This window comes from Puma concolor, chromosome D1 (assembly GCF_028749965.1).
Source record: "Puma concolor isolate L17-30 chromosome D1, mPumCon1.1.hap2, whole genome shotgun sequence".
Taxonomy (NCBI): Eukaryota; Metazoa; Chordata; class Mammalia; order Carnivora; family Felidae; genus Puma; species Puma concolor.
In genome coordinates, this window is record NC_141676.1 from 37,507,660 (window position 1) to 37,525,567 (window position 17,908).

The 17,908-nt window shown below is 35.7% G+C and overlaps 1 long non-coding RNA gene across 2 annotated transcripts in view; it reads right to left on the reverse strand.

Moving 5' to 3' along the window:
* LOC147576595 (uncharacterized) overlaps positions 1-17,908 on the reverse strand; it is a 229,236-nt gene that overhangs the window by 46,129 nt on the left and 165,199 nt on the right. Inside the window, exons 6-7 of one of the 2 annotated variants that reach the window (XR_015240954.1) lie at positions 8,943-9,071; positions 8,341-8,455 (exon numbers count right to left, since the gene is read on the reverse strand). This is a non-coding gene — a long non-coding RNA (uncharacterized LOC147576595). The remainder of the gene's footprint in view (positions 1-8,340; positions 8,456-8,942; positions 9,072-17,908) is intronic. The other variant, XR_015240955.1, reaches the window with a different exon arrangement.

Genomic DNA, 17,908 nt, shown 5'->3' on the forward strand with positions numbered 1-17,908 from the left:
CCACACGAGGAAAAGTGGTTCCACTGCTGGAAGGACATTTGGTAGAGATTGTCGAAGCCACCTGGTCCCAGCAGACCCTGGAAGGCGGCCACATTTGCTGGTGCTGAGGCAAGGTCCTTAAGGGTGAAGCCTGGTGCCAGATGTGTGTTGTGCTTTTCCATAATCCCTGAAACACTGCTGCTACACCATCTTGCAGACTTTTTCTGGGGTGGGCTGGCACCTGGCTGCAGTTTCAGGGCATCAGCAGCAGCAGGGTCCAGTGGAAGTTCCTGGGTGCAACCAATATTTGGCCATTGCTCATTCGGCAATTGCTTGGTGAGACCCTCCCACAGAGGGGCGGAATGGGTCAGAGCTGCAGTCCTTTGAAAGTAAGGGGTGGGGAAAACAGTCGCATCTGAGACAAAACTTGGTAGAGAGATACTGCCTGGACCTGGTCACGGAGAGTGAAAAAATGGGGAGTGGACAAAAACTGAAGACAGAGGATGAGTGCTGATCTGGGAGAACAGACTGGGTAGCTGGGTAGTGCCATTTTCACTGCTCCCACACATGCACATACACACCTACGAGCACTGCAACACTCCACAACAGTAGGCTAGCAGCGCCATCTAGTGGAGAGCGGAACTGTTACACTGAGCCCCGCCCAACTGGGGCAACTTCTCTCGTGAAGAACACAAGTCTCACTGCCTGATTAGTTCATGGACTATAAAGCACTACATAGTCTGACCTCTAGGGGAAAATGAAGCAATTTCAGTCCTACTTCAATCTGTTAGCAGGTTCATCTATTCAATTTTCTTTCTTTCTTTCTTTCTTTCTTTCTTTCTTTCTTTCTTTCTTTCCTTTTTTTTCTTTCTTTTTTTCTTTTTCTCTTTTACACTTCTTTTATTTTTCTTGAATACAGAAAGAGAAAACATTCATTTTTATTTTCAATTTTTATTAAAATATTTTTCTTTAATTTTTATTACTATATTTTTTACTTTGGTGTAAGTTTTTTCAAATTCTATTTTACTTCCATCATTTTATCTTAGTCTACTTCAGTGTATTCACCTTTTCAAATTTTCAAACGCTTTCCAAATTTTTTGTCTTTGTCTTTTTCTCTCTTTTTCGTTGCTTTTCTTTTTCTTTAATGCAGAAAGAGAAAAACTTCATTTTTACTTTCAATTTCTATTAAAAATATTTTTCTTTAATTTTTTCTACTATCTTCTTTACTTTTGTATATAGTTTTTCAAATTCTATTTTACTCCCATCATCTCATTTTAGTCTACTTCAGTGAATTCATTTTTTCAAACTCTCAAACAATTTCCTTTTTTTTTCCTTTTCTCCCACAGCCCTTTTTTTCCCTCTAATCTGTGAAACCACTTTCAACACACAGGCCAAAACATACCTAGGACCTAGCATCATTTATTCGATTTGTGTGTGTGTGTATTTTTAATTTTTAAATTTTAATATTTTTAAAAAAATTTAATCTTTTAATTTTAATTTTTCTACCTCATTAATTCCTTTTCTCCCTTCAAAATGACAAAATGAAGGAATTCACCCCAAAACAAAGAGCACGAAGAAACGACAGCCAGGGATTTAGCCAACACAGACACAAGTAAGATGTCTGAACCAGAATTTAGAATCATGATAATAAGAATACTAGCTGGAGTCGAGAACAGATTAGAATCCCTTTCTGCAGAGATAAAACAAGTAAAAAATAGTCATAATGAAATTAAAAATGCTATAACTGAGCTGCAATCATGGATGGATGCAGCAGCAGCAAGGATGAATGAGGCAGAACAGAGAATCAGCGATATAGAGGACAAACTTAGAATAATGAAGCAGAAAAAAAGAGGGAGATTAAGGCAAAAGAGCACGATTTAAGAATTAGAGAAATCAGTGACTCATTAAAAAGGAACAACATCAGAATCATAGGGGTCCCAGAAGAGGAAGAGAGAGAAATAGGGGTCGAAGGGTTATGTGAGCAAATCACAGCGGAAAACTTTCCTAACCTGGGGAAAGACACAGACATCAAAATCCAGGAAGCACAGAGGACTCTCATTAGATTCAACAAAAACCGACCATCAACATGCAAATCATAGTCAAATTCACAAAATATTCAGGCAAAGAGAGAATCATGAAAGCAGCAAGGGAAAAAAGTTCCTAACCTACAAGGGAAGACAGATCAGGTTTGCAGCAGACAATATCCACAGAAACTTGGCAGGCCAGAAAGGAGTGGAGGGATATATTCAGTGTAGTGAATCAGAAAAATATGCAGCCAAGAATTCTTTATCCAGCAAAGCTGCCATTCAAAATAGAAGGAGAGAGAAAAAGCTTCCCAGACAAACAAAAATTAAAGGAGTTTGTGACCACTAAACCAGCCCTGCAAGAAATTTTAAGGGGGACTCTCTGAGGGGAGAAAAGATGAATACATACATATATATATGTGTATATATATATATATATATATATATATATAATCATAAATATACATGATATATATATCATATATCACATATGATATATATCATAAAAATATATATAGATATTCATATATATATTTATAAATATGTATACAAATAAATAAATACCAAAAGCAACAAATATTAGAAAGGATCAGAGAACACCACCAGAAACTCCAACTCTACAAGCATCATAATAGCAATAAATTCATATTCTTTCAGTACTCACTCTAAACGTCAGTGGACTCAATGCACCAATCAAAAGACATAGGATAACTGAATGGATAAGAAAACAAGATCCATCTATATGCTGTTTACACGAGACCCACGTTAGACCTAAAGACACCTTCAGGTTGAAATTAAGGGGATGGAGAACCATTTATCATGCTAATGGTCAATAAAAGAAACCCGGAGTAGACATACTTATATCAGACATTCTAGACTTTAAAACAAAGACTGTATCAAGAGATGAAAAAGGACATTATATCATAATCAAGGGGTCTATAGACCAAGAAGACCTAACAACTGTAAACATTTATGCGCCAAATGTGGACGACCCAAAAAATAAATCAATTAATCACAAACATAAAGAAACTCATCGATAGTAATATCATAATAGTAGGAGACTTCAACACCACACTCACAGCAATGGACAGATCATCTAATCAAAAAATCAACAAGGAAACAATGGCTTTAAATGACACACTGGACCAGATGGACTTAACAGATATATTCAGAACATTTTATCCTAAAGCATTGAATATACATTCTTCTCCAGTGCACATGGAACTTTCTCCAGAATAGACCATATACTGGGACACAAATCAGTCCTCAACAGGTACAAAAAGATCAAGATCATACCCTGCATATTTTCAGACCACAACGTTATGAAACTCGAAATGAACCACAAGAAAAATTTGAAAAGGTAACAAATACTTGGAGACTGAAGATCATCCTACTAAAGAATGAATGGGCTAACCAAGCAGTTAAAGAAGAAATTAAAAAATATATGGAAGTCAATGAAAATGATAAATCCACAACCCAGAACCTCTGGGACGCAGCAAAGGCGGTCATAAGAGGAAAAATAGATAGCAATCCAGGCCTTCATACAGAAGGAAGAAAGATCTCAGATACACAACCTAACTTTATGCCTTACAGAGCTGGAAAAAGAACAGCAAATAAAACCCAAAACCAGTAGAAGACTGGAAATAATAAAAGATTAGAGCAGAAATTAATGCTATCAAAACAAACAAACAAAAAAAAACCCAAAACAAAAAACAGTAGAACCACTCAATGAAACCAGAAGCTGGTTCTTTGAAAGAATTAACAAAACTGATAAACTACTAGCCAGTTGTACCAAAAAGAAAAAGGAAAGGACACAAATAAATAAAATCAAGAATGAAAGAGGAGAGATCACAACCAACACAACAGAAATACAAACAATAATAAGAGAATATTATGAGCAATTATATGCCAATAAAATGGGTAATCTTGAAGAAATGGACAAATTCCTAGAAACATACACTACCAAAACTGAAATAGGAAGAAATAGAAAATTTGAACAGACCCATAACCAGTAAGGAAATCGAATTCATAACCAAAAATCTGCCAAAATACTAGAGTCCAGGGCCAGCTGGCTTTCCAGGGGAATTCTACCAAACATTTAAGGAAGAGTTAATACCTATTCTCTTGAAGGTGCTCCAAAAAAATAGAAATGGAAGGGAAACTTCCAAACCCTTTCTATGAAGCCAGCATTACCCTGATTCCAAAACCAGACAGAGACCCCACTAAAAAGGAGAACGAGAGACCAATTTCCCTGATGAACATGGATGCAAAAATCCTCAACAAGATATTAGCCAACCGGATCCAACAATACATTAAAAAAATTATTCACCACGACCAAGTGGGATTTATACCTGGGATGCAGGGCTGGTTCAATATCCACACAACAATTAACGTGATTCATCACATCAATAAAAGAAAGGACAAGAACCATATGATCCTCTCAATAGATGCAGAGAAAGCATTTGACAAAATACAGCATCCTTTCTTGATAAAAACCCTCAACAAAGTAGGGATAGAAGGATCATACCTCGAGATGATAAAAGCCATATACGAGCGAGCCAATGCTAATATAATCCTCAATGGGGAAAAACTGAGAGCTTTCCCCCTAAGGTCAGGAAGAAGACAGGGATGTCCACTCTTGCCACTGTTATTCAACATAGCATTGGAAGTCTTAGCCTCTGAAATCAGACAACACAAAGAAATAAAAGGCATCCAAGTAGGCCAGGAGGAGGTCAAACTTTCACTCTTCACAGATGACATGATACTCTATATGGAAAACCCAAAAGATTCCACAAAAAAACTGCTAGAAGTGATTCATGAATTAGCAAAGTTGCAAGATATAAAATCAAGGCACAGAAATCGGTTGCATTCCTATACACCAACAATGAAGTGACAGAAAGAGAAATCAAGGAATCGATCCCATTTACAGTTGCACCAAAACCCATAAAATACCTAGGAATAAAACTAATCAAAGAGGTCAAAAATCTATACACTGAAAATTATAGAAAGCTTATAAAAGAAATTGAAGAAGACACAAAGAAATAGAAAAAGATTCCATGCTCCTGGATAGGGAGAACAAATATTGTTAAAATGTCGATACTACCCAAAGCAATCTACATATTCAACATGATCTCTATCAGTGTAACACCAGCAATCTTCACAGAGCTAGAACAAATAATCATAAAATTTGTATGGAACCAGAAAAGACCCCAAATAGTCAAAGCAATCTTGAAAAAGAAAACCAAAGCAGGAGGCATCACAATCCCAGACTTCAATTCCCAGATTACAAATCTGTAATCATCAAGACAGTATGGTACTGGCACAAGAACAGACACTCAGATCAATGGAACAGAATAGAGAACCCAGAAATGGACCCACAAATGTATGGCAAACTAATCTTTGACAAAGCAGGAAAGAATATCCACTGGAATAAAAACAGTCTCTTCAGCAAGTGGTGCTGGGGAAACTGGAGAGTGACATACAGAAGAATGAACCTGAACCACGTTCTTACATCATACACAAAAATAAACTCAAAATGGATGAAAGACCTCAATGTAAGACAGGAAGCCATCAAAATCCTCGAGGAGAAAGCAGGCAAAAACGTCTTTGATCTTGCCTGCAGCAACTTCTTACTCAACATGTCTCTGGAGTCAAGGGAAACAAAAGCAAAAATGAACTACTGGGACCTCATCAAAATAAAAACCTTCTGCACAGTGAAGGAAACAGTCAGCAAAACTAAAAGGCAACCGACAGAATGGGAGAAGATATTTGCAAATGACATATCAGGTAAAGGGTTAGTATCCAAAATCTATAAAGAACTTATCAAACTCAACACCCAAAAAACAAATAACCCAGTGAACTAATGGGCAAAAGACATGAATACACATTTCTCCAAAGAAGACATCCAGAATGCCAACCGACACATGAAAAAAATGCTCAACATCACTCATCATCAGGGAAATACAAATCAAAACCACAATGAGATACCACCTTACACCTGTCAGAATGGCTAACATGAACAACAACAGATGTTAGTGAGGTTGCGGAGAAAGAGGATCTCTTTTACATTGCTGGTGGGAATGCAAGCTGGTGCAGCCATTCTGGAAAACAGTATGGAGGCTCCTCAAAAAACTAAAAATAGAACTACCCTATGACCCAGCAATTGCACTACTAGGCATTTATCCACGGGATACAGGTGTACTGTTTTGAAGGGATACATGCACCCCCATGTTTATAGCAGCACTAACAATAATAGCCAGAGTAAGGAAAGAGCCCAAATGTCCATCAATGGATGAATGGATAAAGAAGTGGTATATATATACAATGGAGTATTACTCGGCAATCAAAAAGAATGAAATCTTGCCATTTGCAACTATATGGATGGAACTGGAGGGTATTATGCTAAGTGAAATTAGTCAGTCAGAGAAAGACAAAAATCATATGACTTCACTCATGAGGACTTTAAGAAACAAAACAGATGAACATAAGGGAAGGGAAACAAAAATAATGTAAAAACAGGGAGGGGGACAAAACAGACAAGACTCATAAATATGGAGAACACACTGAGGGTTACTGGAGGGTTTGTGGGAGGGGGGATGGGCTAAATGGGTAAGGGGCACTAAGGAATCTACTCCTGGAATCATTGTTGCACTACATGCTAACTAATTTGGATCTAAATTTTAAAAAATAAAAAATAAAATTAAAATAATTAATTAATTAAAAAAAAAAGAATCCTGCAACAGGAGTGGTACTCAGTAGGATTTCTTAAAGGATTTTTTGTTTTTGTAGCATTTTAAAGAGAAAACATGATGGGATTGGAGTCAGAGCTGTAACCATGCTCCTATAGGAACAGGGAACTCCCAAGGATTTTCAAGGCTTTGCCATTAGAGCTATGTCTCTCCTATCCCTTCCATGTAAACTATGTTGAAAAATGGAGAAGCCAACTGCAGGAGGCCTTGCATATCAACAACCAGGGTGAAGTCATATATGCTGCCTGAGGCAGAGTCAAGGTAGGAAGTGGAAAACACCCTGGTTTTATTTTAGATATTTCCTACAGAGCGACCACCTAAAGCAAACCAAGTGCCCTCAACTCTGTTAACCATGCTAAGTGTCTTCAACGTGGGGAGAGAAATGTTAGGCATTGAAGTAGTCTTAGGGAGTGACAAGTATTTCTACCATCTGGAACAAGGTTTTACACTCGGCCCCTTAATTCAATAATCTAAATGAACTCACACAATTCTCAGAAAATGTTCTCATGTTTTAAAAGAAAATGTACATACTAAGGGAATATGGGAACCCATTCGATGTTGAAATGATTTTATCACAATTAAAAAAGAATTCTAGTCCTTGCATATACTCTTTAAGGTGTTTGTTTCTGATGTGGATTCCCTAAATAATTAAAAATTAGAATAAGGTAGGAAAAATAATCTTCCCTCTCTCCTTCTAGGTTATTGGCTGAGATACTCCTGTAACAAAAGACAGGGTAACAAGAGAAAAACAGAAGCTTAATAGTATGTATACCTCCTGTATACATAGGAGAGACCCAGAAAAAGTGAATAACTACCCTAAATGGTCTAAGCCACCACCTAAAATACCATTTCTAGCTAAAGATAAAAGAAAGATTTTGGAGTGGGTGGGGAAGGCCAATTTGGGGAGGTTACCAGGAAGAGTACAATAAACAAAGGTAAAGTTGTTATGCAGATGTAAATCATTGCCTTCCCCACTGATAAGAATTTCTAGAGACCTGGTCATCTTTCTCTGTAAGGAGACACCCTTAGAAATGAAGGTTTCTCTTATAAATCTAAGTGTCTTTTACAGAGGGTAACTTCTAGTCAGTTTTCAGTGTTTTTGATTTTTTAAAAAGCAGCCTACAATAATTCTTATGCCAAAGAGGTATATTTTGAGGTGGCAAATTCTGTTCCTCTTCATTAGTGATGGTCCAGCAACAGCTCAGAAAAGTGAAACATCATAGCTGATCTATTAACATGCAGCCCATTAAATCAATTACACTACCGAGTTTTATTTTTTTGGTGTTATTCATTTCTTTAGCTTCAAAAGCTAAAGTGGTTTCATCTGACAATTTATTAAGAAAAGAGGGAGGGAATTTTTCCAGAAATTACCCAAAACAAGTTGGAAGCCTATATTTTTAGAACAATTTAGTACCTGTTTTAGTCTGGGTCCTCTGGGAAGCTGACATCAACATGTAATTAAATGTGCAAGAGATTTATTAGGTGAACTGCTTGTGAGGATAAATGGGGACAGAGTCAAGGCAAGTGATCAATGCATGTTTGATGCATGTGGAAGACAGAAGGAAAAAAGGACGCTTGGGCAGAAGTACCTCCTTTTCCAGGGCAGTTCTAAGACACTTCATCAAGGTCATCACGGAGTCCTTCAGCCAAAGTCACCCTTCAGGAACAGGTCTGTCATAGTCTTCTGCTGTGCTCAGTCATTGCCTGTGTAGGAGAGGACATGTTTTACCCCTCTAGTCTTTAGGTTTGTTTGTTTGTTTGGCTGGTCTATTAATTAAATTGACATAAGACAGATTAACAGGAGAAAAAAATTAATTACACGCATATGGAAGCCCCATAAAGAATATGAGACAAGTCAGTCAGTTGAGGCTTACATGTCACTGTGAGCTAAGGGATAGGATTGGGGCCTGGGGCTTCCAAGGGGAGGAAGATAATTTATAGGACAATAAGAAGCGCAGATGTTTGGTAATTAGATGTTTGCCCTGTCACACAGATGGATCTTTCAGATGAAAATTTATCTCTGGCAATAACTCGTTTTCTGAATCAGGCCCCGAGTCTAAGTTCTTTTGGTTAGTTAAAGGGAAAGGTATAAGTTTTTCTTGAGTCTACTGGGTCTTGATTGCTTTCAATTCAAAATAATCTACATGCCAAGGGGACATATTTTGGGGCCATGAATTTTGCAACTCCTCACCTGGGAGCAAGCAGCCTTTGGAAATATGCACATGAACTGGGTGCTGGTGGATTCAGAGCACAGCACTGGAGTCCTAAATCAGTCACTCTCCCGGGAATTAGGTAGCTCATTTCCCTGCCAACCGTTTATCTAGTGTAAAGAAAGCATGCTACATTATCTAGGATTACAACATACTATCTGTCTTTTATGCAAAAATCCAGAATTAAGTGCAAAACATACCAACTTAGAAAATGTTTACATCTACAGCAAGAATAAGAGCCACTCCATTCTCCTGCACATTAAACATCTGCCTGTGGTCTACAAAGTTAAAAGTATTGAAATGTGCCAGGGAATCAAGTTGGCTATGAAGATCACTAACTTTATGAATGGGAAAAAGTATGAACACCTCAGATTATAGAAATAGCGGTTTAAAAAATGTGATATATGGATGGAACTGGAGAGTGTTATGCTAAGTGAAATAAGCCATACAGAGAAAGACAGATACCATATGTTTTCACTTTTATGTGGATCCTGAGAAACTTAACAGAAACCCATGGGGGAGGGGAAGGAAAAAAAAAGAGATTAGAGTGGGAGAGAGCCAAAGCATAAGAGACTCTTAAAAACTGAGAACAAACTGAGGGTTGATGGGGGGTGGGAGGGAGGGGAGGGTGGGTGATGGGTATTGAGGAGGGCACCTTTTGGGATGAGCACTGGGTGTTGTATGGAAACCAATTTGACAATAAATTTCATATATTGAAAAAAAATGTGATATAGTTACTGCCTGACAAAAACGAGAAGAGAGTTTTGAAGGATTATAGCATACGTGATTCACGGAATTCTTTCTCAATTCTGACCCCACTGCCTTGTGCTGTTAGCAAATTCATTAGCCAATGATAAATTAACAAAATAACACCTTCAACCATATGACAAGCACAGGGCAAGGAGCCTGAGTGTCAAAGTCTCGGGCCAGGGAACCAATGCTGTTTAACTATATTCCAGTTTAGGTGAGTTTGTTCCCCTGGTGGTCTCTTCCACCATCTTGGTGTTCTGTCACCCCTAAACTCCAAATACACCCCAATAATCAAGCCCCTGATGATTCACCTTCCTGCTGCTTTTATGACTGCATCCTACCTTCACCTTGGTTTCACAATAATTTTCTTGGACTATTTAACAGTTTTCCCAGGAATCCACAGGGCCTGCCACGGTATTCCACACTGGCATTCCTCACAACTTATTCCTATCTGTGTATATGTAGATGCTGGCTCTTAGATTGGCATTCATCTATTTACAATAGCTTATGTGGTGCCTATTTGAAATTTTATTGATTTTGGGCCTAGTCATCATGGGATGATTCTGGGGTCCTTTCAATCAAGATAAAGGAAACATGATGCCAGATGGAGAAGGGTGATTCATCACCTCCTCCTCTTTTTTCGGTGCTGAAAGAGCAAGTATAAAATGGAAACTTTGTTTTTTGAAGGTTTGTTAGAATTCGTCTTTAAAATTGTCAGTGGAAAAATGTTTTAGTTTATTATGCAATCCAATAGGAAGAAAAAAAAGAAAAGGTAGGAAGTGCTGGAAAGAAAATAAACAACAAAAAGAATCATAAAAAATAAAATGGGGTTAATTAATCAATCCATCAATTAATCAGATGATAATTTACTGAGTAGCTACAATCAGGTCCAACATTACACAGCAACAAAACAAATTTCCAACCACTGATAAGAGAGAAAAATAAGTGGAATAATGATATAAGACTAGGCAACTGATTTTATTAGGATGGTCAGAAAGCCTCAAAAAACCTGATATTTGAGTTGAAATCTGAATGACTGGAGGTAAAAGCATTCCAGGCTGGTGGATCTTCACAGATTATGTCAGTGTCTCTGGAGATCACAATCTGACTCCACCTTCATTCTATGTACGTCTCTGCTTGTAGAGCTATTTTTCTTATATGTATTCTCCAAAACAAATTAGGTTAAACTGTCCATAGTATTTTCTTAACATTGTTTTAATCTTCTTGGTATCTGTATTTATTTAATACTTTAGGTCTAAAATGACTAACTTTTTATTCTTTTTTTTTGTCATACTTCAAAAAGTTTGAATATGTTATTTTATTATCTTTTAAATCTTTATTTTTATTAACTCTTATGTTTATTACATCAACTTCCACTTTCCCTCTATTAGCCCTTTCTTATTCTTTGATGGGTTTATTTTGTTTCTAACTCAATATGAAAGCATGGTTCACTGACGTGTAATCTTGTATTATTAATACATTAATATAAGGTGGTACATTTTCTCCCTCCTTATGTGTGGGCCTTTGCAGTCTTCCTGCTCATAGATGTTGTTCCATTGCTATCTTTACTTCAGTAGCCATATCTGTATATCTTCCTGGAAGCTTTTAAGATTTTATTTGTATTCTTTGTCACTCTGTCTAAATCTATTAGTTTTTGTTTGTTTGTTTGTTTTAACTTATCCTCTTCAGGACAGAGTGGGTTCTTTTCATCAGACTCCTTCTTGAGTACAGATCGCCTGTGGTCTTGTACACACCTATATCCCACGTACTTCCTCTGGGCTTCCAGTAAGTCAGATATTGAAACTGCTAGATGCCTCCACGTTTTGCCATCTTTCTTTCACATGCCTCATCTCTCTCCAACTGTGTTGCTTTCTGGCTTAACCCTTCAACAAGATCTTCCAGAACGTAATGCATGCTTCTTCTCAGGACATTCTGGACTTCTGTGTTTAATTTCAACAACAGTTTTCATTTTTGAGATTTATCACTTTTATTCCTTTACTGCTAATCATTCTTTTTTTTTTTTTTTCAACGTTTATTTATTTTTGGGACAGAGAGAGACAGAGCATGAACGGGGGAGGGGCAGAGAGAGAGGGAGACACAGAATCAGAAACAGGCTCCAGGCTCTGAGCCAGCAGCCCAGAGCCTGACGCGGGGCTCGAACTCACGGACCGCGAGATCGTGACCTGGCTGAAGTCGGACGCTCAACCGACTGCGCCACCCAGGCGCCCCTAATCATTCTTATTGTAGGACTTTGGTCTATTCCTGCATTCTTTCATCCATTTAATGGTAGAACACATAGACGTAACAAGGTGCTGGCCACCTAGGAAATAATGTCAGCTCTTATGATTAGTGTTTTCATGTTTATGTGAAACTCCAATTCTGCCTCCTCTATTAGTTAACATTGTTTAAATTCTCTCTCCAATGTTGAGCTTTGTATGTGTCTTGTTTTATTTATTTATTTTTTTTTATCTGTTAGACATCTTGACTGTATCTTCATCTTTGGGAATATATTTCCATTTCGACTATGTTTTCTGTTTGTGCAAACTGCTTAGGGAGAATAAAATGTGTCCTGAATTCTGGTATAGTTTCAGAAAAAGCAAGAAGCCAGTACCTTAATGGTATTTTCAGTGCTAGCTTTCTACATATGGGTCCTCCATATTTCTCCCATCCTTTACCATCCACAATACCCTGCTTCTCTTGCCTGATATCAATCACTCATGCTCATGTTTGAAAGCTTACACTAGGAGTTCACGTGCTTGGTTACTACTATTGTGGTCTCTCTGGCGTCATCCACCTCTTAGCATCCATTGTCTCCATGTATACAACAGTACAACAGTCATGGATTTGGTTTTGCCTTTTGCCTTTGTCCTATTTTTTGTGACTTCCCATATCATCTTATATGGTGCCCATCTCTGAGAGATGTCTAACTCTCTTATGGTCAGTGAAGTGGTGAAATGTTCCCTTTTTATACCTTAAGTGCTTGTTTTTTGGCTTTTTTTTCAAAATTTTTCTGAATCTGGAGTGTAGAGAAGATTGTAGCCTATTCTCAGCCTGCCATCTTCAATGAGAATTTAGTACATAAAATTTTAAAGTTCTTAAAAACCTTTGCAAAACTAATACCTGTAGAATTAAAATTATTCAGGTCATACAATACTACAAGGTATTTATCAACAAATTTTATGCCACAAATCTAATTTAACTAATACTATATATATATATCCATCCACCCTTATCCATGGGGAGTATGTTCCAAGACCTCCAGTGGATGCCTAAAACTGCAGATTGTACTGAACGCTATTTATGCTATGTTTTAATTTCCTATACATATGTATCTATGATAAAGTTTAATTCATAAATTAGACACAGTAAGAGATGAACAACAATAATAAGATACAATAATTATGACATGTCTTGTAAAATAAATTATGTAAATGTGGCCTCTTAGTCTCAAAATATCTTTTTGGACTATACACAAACTTCTTCTTGTGATGATGTCAGATGATACAATGTCTATTTGACAATATGAAGTGAAGTGAATAATGTAGGCATTGTGATGCAGCAACAGAGTGCTACTGACTTGATGACAGGTCAGAAGGACTATCATCTGCTTCTAGACTTTCAGTGACTGTAGATACCTGAAACCACAGAAAGGGATAGTGCAAATAAAGAGGGTCTGCTATACACAGAATTGAGTATTACTTAACAAAAATAATATACTATAATTAGGTAGTGTTTATACTATAGGTATACTATACTATACTATAGGCAGTGTTTAATAGGTAGGTACTATAGATAGTGTTTAATATACTACAGTTAGGTAGTCCAGGAATGTTGTCATAATTCAGGAACTATATCAACATAATCCATTCAATCAATACATTAAAAGGAAAAATCATATAACTAGAAATAGATGACAGGGGCGCCTGGGTGGCTCAGTCAGTCAAGTGTCCGACTATTGGTTTAGGCTCAGGTCATGATCTGATGGTTAGTGAATTCAAGCCCCCCATCAGGCTCTGCACTGATACCATGGAGCCTGCTTGGGATTCTCTCTTTCTCCCTCTCTCTCAACCCCTCCCCCACCCATTCTCTGTCTCTATGTCTCTGTCTCTGTCTCTCTCTAATAAAAAAAAAAGAAATGGATGACATAAGGTCATTAGATAAAACTTACAGGGATTCTAATGAAAATTTAAATAAAATAGGAATGTTTGGAAGCAAATGATTTAGTAATTATCACACAGCAAGAAATAATTACTTCATTGAATTTCCATGTATTCAGGGCATAACTTTGGCTCTGCTTGTTTCTGTTCAATTTTGTTCCACATATCCTCCTCATTATTGGATCCTGGCTAATGTAGTAGCCTACCTACTCTGAAATCAAGTGTGATTTACAATTGAAATATTTTAGTTTTAACTCATAGAAGTAGAAGAAAATGAATCTTAGCAAAATCATGAAATGGTTCTTAAAGCTTCTGTTGAACATGACATTCAGTGACTCCTTGAACCAAAACAACTTCAACTGTGAGGTACTGGAAGTCAAATGGCCATGGAGAAGGCCATGCATACTTCTTGCAGGAAGGACAATGGGAAAATGGGAAGGAAATGCCAATATGAAAAATAACTCTTATGTCAAAACTAACAGCAAATGCTAACCTTATTTCTATGAAAATGAGGAATAAAACAGAGATGGCTGCAATCAGCCCTACTACTCAACTATTGATAGAGAATCAAGTTAATGCGTTAAGAAAAAAAATGATCAGTTTGAATATTGAAAAAGATACACAGTATTATCCTTCTTTGATAAAGATACTGTGTTTATAAAATCAAAGATACTTTGTCAAACAAAAAGTGATAATTATTAATGTGCCTGGACACAGATGACTTAAAGAAAAAAACATACTTTATAATAGTGGGGGAGAACTATATTTCATTCAGAATATAATACATCAAAGATGCAGAGTCATTAGGAACAAAAATATAAAATTGCATTAAATTTCTTAAAGGAAGACTAAAAATTGGAATAATATGCAATTTTATTGAATAAGATTGATTATCACAAATAACTAGAGTTCAAAATGAATACATAAATGAACAGAGAAACACATTATTTATCTGATATATTGCATGTAACTTAACTGATATATCTTATATATTTGCAAGATTATTTGTGCTTCTCTGTCTTCCCAACTTGACTGTAAGTTCCATGAGTCAGTCCTGCTCACCATTTCAGCCACAACACCTTGCATGATACTCACAAGAGCACAATAAATATTTGTTGATTGGATGAACCACAACATCATTAACATGAACGGTTTTTTGTACTACCTGAGAGTAAGCGCTTCATGTAGTTCTAGCTATACATTATTAGGCCTATTAGCAGGTTCCTTGAATAATGCTAGATAGAAAATATAGTTGTGGAAAATATAGTGATGAATATTCTTTGTTTAAACCCCTCTCCCACTATAATGTCATAAATAATGAGAGGAAGGAAGAAAGGAATACTTGCCTTGAAAAAACATCCTTTCTAATGAAAGTAACAGCCATATACACTGTTGACCCTTGAACAACATGGGGATTAGGGGCACCAAACCTCTACACAGTCAAGAAGCTGAATATAAATTCTGACTCCTCAAAAGCTTAACTACTAATAGTCTATTGTTGACTCAATCAAATAACATAAACCATAACATAATAATGTAAACAGTGGATTAATACATATATTGTATATGTATTATATACTGTATTCTTACAATAAAGAAAGCTAGAGGAAAGAAAATGTTATCAAGAAAATCATGAAAAAATGCATTTATACTATTGTACCATATCAAAAAAAAATCCACATATTGGTAGACACGCACAGTTCAAACGTGTGTTCAAGGGCCAGTCGTATAACTAACTGTTATGTAAGATAGAATGATGGGAATGGGAATAGAACAGTTCTAATGTGGTGGACGTAAAGTAAGATTAGTAACTGATTTTGTTCTGGGAGAAGGGTCAGTTTTTATCTATTAATCAGATCTATAAATAATGAGTAGAAATTCAATAGTCAAGAATGTTTTGAAAAGCCTATATTAGAAGAATTAAATTTACTATCAATTTAAATCAAAGTATAAAATTAGAAAAATAAATGTAATGAGAAAATGTATCAATACATTTATTAACTCTAAAGTCAGGCATGATTTACAATTAAAATATTTTAGTTCCAACTTTATAACTGGATATACCTTTCATGACTGCCTTTAACATCAATAAACCAAGATGAGAGAAAATTTCTAGGTGCATCATTTTTCTTTGATCTTTTGCATGGCCTCCACTTTGATTTGCCTTTCTGTCTCTCTCTTGGTATATCTATTTCTCTTTTCCCCAAGCTCTTTTTCATTTTTAAAATATTCTCACTTGGTAATAAATTATTCGGTATCTCCTTTTTTTTCTTATAGTCCATGAGGAGCTACATATAAAGTTAGTAAAGATATTACTATTGATTCCCTTTTAATTGTAGTGTAGATGGGAAATTTCTTGGTATGAATATGATGGAATTATCACACATACTATTGTTCAGAGAAATAAGGCTCATTTTGTCAAAAAAAAATAAGGGATTTTATTTTTAAAGGACTACAAATTATATTGCTATTCATTTCCTAAACATCCTAGGCATTCTTATAAATTCTTAAATCTCTATGTATTTAAAAAGACAACTTTAGAAAAGTAGATTCAGTAATTCAATATGTGATACCTTTGAGTAAATACATAATATATGGCTTTTAATACTTTGCAGATGGATCTACATACAATGTATTTGGAAGTGCAGATAACTGCAGAATGGTTGGCATTTTTAAAAAATTATTTTCATATCTTTAAACAGGTTACAGAACTCTGATAAAGAATCAGTTGATGACTATATTCTCATTCCTTGGCCACATTGTGATATTCTTGCAAATTAAAAGAGAAGATAATTTTCAATGAATGAACTAAGAGACATTAGATCTAAGTTTGAGTTTTAATTTCCCACATTTTTAATTAGTAAAAATACAATTTGAATCATTGCCTGCTTAACACAAATGATGAAAGATATTTTTTTCTAAAACATATAAAGGCATTTCCTCAATATAAAATTTTCTTTGATTTATAAAGATGGTTTCTGTACAATGTGACAATGCCATATATGATTGTGGTTTTTAAACAATTTATTTTCCATTTTCTATTTTCATAAAATGCAGCATTAGACTTACCTTCTGAGGTGTACTGTCTTTGTATTTTATCCTGCCCCTTTTTTTTCTTACCTGAATTATATAGTACTCCTATATCAACAGCACCATGAACAAGTAGACAGAGTTCAGCTATTGCCTTAGAATTTTAGATTAAAATATTTATGAGAGCATTGTGCTTTATAAGATAATAAAGGCAATGGCAGACCATTTACTGGCTGCCTGTCCATCTGTTCCTACAATAATTCAAATCTTGAAAGGAATACCATCCTGAGCTGGAAGAGAAAACTACCGTCAGGTGCCAAACCCATGTTTTTCCTTTTATGTGTTAATCTGGCCAGTAATAGCACTTTTACCCAGGGTACCTACTTAGAGAGGGAAAAATAAATCAAAATTTGAAAATGTTTTGTTGTAAGAACGACCAAAGTCAGAATAGAGTTCTTCAGACCTTATTAATTTTTCAAAACAAAATGAAAAGACCAATAATGAGAATGAAAATGAAGTCTAAAATTTAACTAGCATTTAAAGTCTCAACTAAGTTTCAAAATTAGAAACAGTTTTAAAATAGCAGAATTGATTATTCATAGAATATTATAAAAATCACAACACTGCATTTTTAAAAATGGTGAGAAAAGACAGTTTTTCATGAAATTAAGTCATTGGCTTCTGTCAATTCTAGTTAAAATGTATTTCCTACAACTGTGCAAATGTTATATTTGTTGAATAATGACAAAATTCATAGTATTTTGCTGTCTTAGAAACTGATAAAATAACTGCATAGTGTGTGAGAATAATAAATTGATACATATGTACAGATGTTTAACTTCAGTTTTCCATGATTGCAAAAGAATAATATTCTAAAAATAAGAAAGTACTGCCCTATTGGTTCTAAAATTTCTAACTAATTTTATCACCTAGAGTTCAATCACAGAAACAGAACTCCTGCAATACACACACTGATTACTAGGATTAGATCTTACACAATTTAGGAAGCT